Here is a 4,107-nt window from a genome sequence, read left to right as displayed (position 1 = left end):
ACGAGATGCTCCAGATTCACTACTAGAAAACTAGTGCAATAGCTACAGCACAATCCGTAGCTATTCTGTAGCTATAAACGGATAGCTACGGAATTGCTACGGAAAAATGTCTGTAGCATAATGGCCCGTGGGAAAATTATAGCTACGAATTAGCTACGAAATAGCTACGGAATAGCTACGGAACTAAATAACTACGGATTTCCTACGAAATAGCTACGAAATTAAATAGCTACGGAACTAAATAGCTACGGAACTAAATAGCTACGGAAATCCGTAGCCATTCCGTAGCTAATTTCGTTTTATTTATTAAAAAAAATTAAAAAATTAAAAACTGCCAATTTTTTCATTAAATACCATATTCAATTCAAATTTGTCCCAAATACCATATAAAATACACCAAAAATATGAAAAATAGCAACAACGAATGTAATCAAGATCATTGTATATAGCTGATGATCACAGGCTCCAACCTAGAATAAAGCAATTGTAATTATTAAAAATAATAACAAGAAGAAGATACTTAAATGTTAATAAAGGTAAAAATTGCACACATTTGTATTAAACAACATTGAATAGATAACTTACATCATGGGAGGATGTCAAAAGGGCTAAGTGTGTAAAGAGCACCAAGAAACACCTGCAAACAAGTAATAAGATTCAGCAATTCCTTCAAAACTTAGCACCCAAATGCATGTAATCATAATAAACAAGTAAATGAAAGAATGTTGCTATTTCTTAACTGCAACTAAAGCAATCTTCTAAGATAAGCAACAGGTCTATCAGGATCCACCATTGCTTGAAGCAATCTCTTGACAAATAAAGGCAACTAAAGCACTTGCTGTCACAAGAAACTCACAATCATCAAATTTCTTTAGAATTGGTTCAAGAAGAAAAAACTTAGGGACAAGACAAAACTACCCCCTTCAATGTCTGGTGCCAAAAGTCAAGTAACCTACCAGAATGAAACTGCAAGCACCACCAGCAAAAAGGCAATTGTACTGCCTAACATTCTTGATAACATCATGGATCCCTGCATCCTGCTGTTGGGATAATGTTGCTTCCAGGGTCAATTTGATAATTGGACAGGAGCACATAGGTCACTTGCAAGGCTGAAATGCAGCAACGTGTTTCCAATACTCCATGATACAACCACCTGTAGAAGGGTAAGATATGATCCATAATTGCTTAATTTGAAACACACTTATAATGTATAACTAATGAAAGACTCGATAGATGTTTCAACACCATTTTTAGTTAAACTGATCATGGAAGCAACTACACCAAATGCCTGTTATAAACCATGTTAACAAAAAAACATGAAAATAGATTTAAGGAAAAATTAGAACATACCTGTGAGTCTCGACACACGGAGAATAAACGAAGTTGATCGGTGGTGGATTCTCCGGTGGCGACTACTCCCTCGGACGACGGTGACCGGCGTTTATTCGCTCTTGAAGTAACAAGTACCTCCCTTACCCTGAATCTGGAAATCGCTATTTTTCTGTTAGCTCGTTTTTTGTTGAATTCATTTGTGACTTGGAGAACTTGTGACTTGAATTCGAAGAACGATTTTAAGTTGTTTTGAGTTTGCTTTCTGTTGTTTAAGATCAAATGTACAGTTAGATGCTGAAACTCTTAATTTCGACTTAGAGCTCTATTTTAAAGTCGTGAATTGTGGTATAATTATGAAATTGAAGTTGCGAGTTACGATTAGGGTTCGCTAGCCACATTAAACTTTATGATAAGTATTTCAACTAGAATAATTGGGGAATAATTTGTAAGATGAATTCGATTGAGTCGAATGATAAAAATATATATTACAAAAAAAATGAATCTTACCGATTGAGCAGGTTTGGGCGGCGATTGAGCATGGTTAGCTGTCGATTGAGCAGGTTTGAACCTTTGACTGAGCCTACTGACTGAACAAAATGATGACAGGAGCGATTGAAGCTTCGATTGAACAGAACGATTGAAGCCTGCTATGGTATTTATGGTTAATCGGTAACGACATAAGGGGAGCGATTCAAGCGGTGCTGGCGGAGGGGTAGGGCTGAAGAACAACGAAAGTGGCGGAAGGTTGTGTCGCTGGCGGTACCAGTGGACGCAAAACAGAACGCCGATCATGAAGATGAGCAGAGGTCTTTGGAGGTCGATGTGAGATACGCTCCAGCTTCAAACCCTAGAATGGAGTGGAAGGCAGAAAACGAGAAGGTGTGGGAGATGGGAGGCGCGACGTAATTAAGCGGAAGTGCAAAACCTAGCCGAATATTTGAGAGAACGAAGCGGGAAGCGGGAACAAAAAAAAGGAAGTGGGAGCAAAAAAAGGGAACAAAAAAAGGAAGCGGGAGCAAAAAAAAAACAAAACGGGTGAGGATCGAACTTGGGACACGAACTTAAGTATCGAGCAATAGATTGAGTATCAAACCATTCGGCCGGGCATGCCACATCCGATTTTAAGAGCTCCATAAAATCATTTATACAATACTAATCTCCTTTCATTTCCTTTATTATCATTATTATTATTATTGTTATTTTCCTTATTATTATTATTATTATTATTATTATTATTATTATTTTCAAAATTATTATTATTATTATTTTCATAATTACTATTATTATTATTATTATTATTATTATTTTCATTATTATTATTATTATTATTATTATTATTATTATTATTATTTTCATAATTACTATTATTATTATTATTATTATTATTATTATTATTATTATTATTATTATTATAAACATACTGTAACATCCCTAATTTCGAGACCAAAATTTCATATTTGATTGAACAATTCATAAAACAAATTATAGAAAACATCTTCAAGTTCCCCCATCATACCACACACCATATAATAAACATACTACCAGGCAGTTCTGGGGTGCCTGATCTACCCATGTCAATCAATTATGGGGTGCTCGACCTACCCTGTCGGTTTATCTCAACCAAACCTGGGGACTAGTCCCCTAACTACCACATGATTCACAAGTTCATTGTTCTAGTTTTGAATGCCGTTTCTACGTGTTGATTTCTTAATTGATTGGTAAAACTGTTTTCCATGTTAAAAGCATGCTGAAAATATAATTATCTTAAACAAAATAATATATTTTGAGCACAAGTTTCCTTGTACTTTTGCTGAGTGAGGGTGATGATTGTGATGATGGCGATGGTGGTGTGATGGTGATGGTGGTGTGTTGGTGGTGGTGATGATGGTGGTGATGGTGATGGTGGTGATGGTGGTGGTGGTGATGATGAAGGTGGTGTGATGGTGATGGTGGTGATGATGACGGTGATGGTGATGGTGATGGTGATGGTGATGGTGATGGTGATGGTGATGGTGATGGTGATGGTGATGGTGATGATGGTGGTGGTGGTAGTGATAGTGGTGATGATGGTGGTGATGATGATGATGATGGTGGTGGTGGCCGTGGTGATGATGATGATGGTGGTGGTGGTGGTGGTGATGATGATGAAGATGATGATGGTGATGGTGGTGATGATGATGGTGATGGTGATGGTGATGGTGATGGTGATGGTGATGGTGATGGTGATGGTGATGGTGGTGATGATGATGGTGGTGTGATGGTGATGGTGGTGATGGTAATGGTGATGGTGATGGTGATGGTGATGGTGATGGTGATGGTGATGGTGATGGTGTGATGATGATGATGGTGGTGGTGGTGATGGTGATGGTGATGGTGATGGTGATGGTGATGGTGATGGTGATGGTGGTGGTGATGGTGGTGGTGATGGTGATGGTGACGGTGACGGTGACGGTGACGGTGATGGTGATGGTGATGGTGATGGTGATGGTGATGGTGATGGTGATGGTGGTGATGATGATGGTGGTGTGATGGTGATGGTGATGGTGGTGATGGTAATGGTGATGATGATGATGATGGTGATGGTGATGGTGGTGATGGTGATGGTGATGATGGTGGTGGTGATGGTGATGGTGATGGTGATGATGGTGGTGGTGATGGTGATGGTGATGGTGATGGTGATGGTGTGATGATGATGATGGTGGTGGTGGTGATGGTGGTGGTTGTGGTGGTGGTGATGGTGATGGTGATGGTGATGATGATGGTGGTGGTGGTGGT

At 38.9% G+C, this 4,107-nt stretch overlaps 1 long non-coding RNA gene across 1 annotated transcript; it reads right to left on the bottom strand.

Moving 5' to 3' along the window:
- Nucleotides 1-324: 324 nt before the first annotated feature.
- Nucleotides 325-1,570, bottom strand: LOC111901505 (uncharacterized). Its single transcript, XR_002853516.3, has 5 exons — nucleotides 1,351-1,570; nucleotides 957-1,153; nucleotides 741-838; nucleotides 586-637; nucleotides 325-470 (listed from the first exon to the last, which is right to left on the bottom strand). It is a non-coding gene; the product is annotated as an uncharacterized LOC111901505 (long non-coding RNA).
- Between the last annotated feature and the right edge of the window lie 2,537 nt (nucleotides 1,571-4,107).

Source organism: Lactuca sativa, chromosome 2, assembly GCF_002870075.4.
Source record: "Lactuca sativa cultivar Salinas chromosome 2, Lsat_Salinas_v11, whole genome shotgun sequence".
NCBI classification, from domain to species: domain Eukaryota; kingdom Viridiplantae; phylum Streptophyta; class Magnoliopsida; order Asterales; family Asteraceae; genus Lactuca; species Lactuca sativa.
The sequence above is the reverse complement of the archived record's forward strand: the minus strand, read 5'-3'. Positions and strand labels throughout refer to the sequence as shown.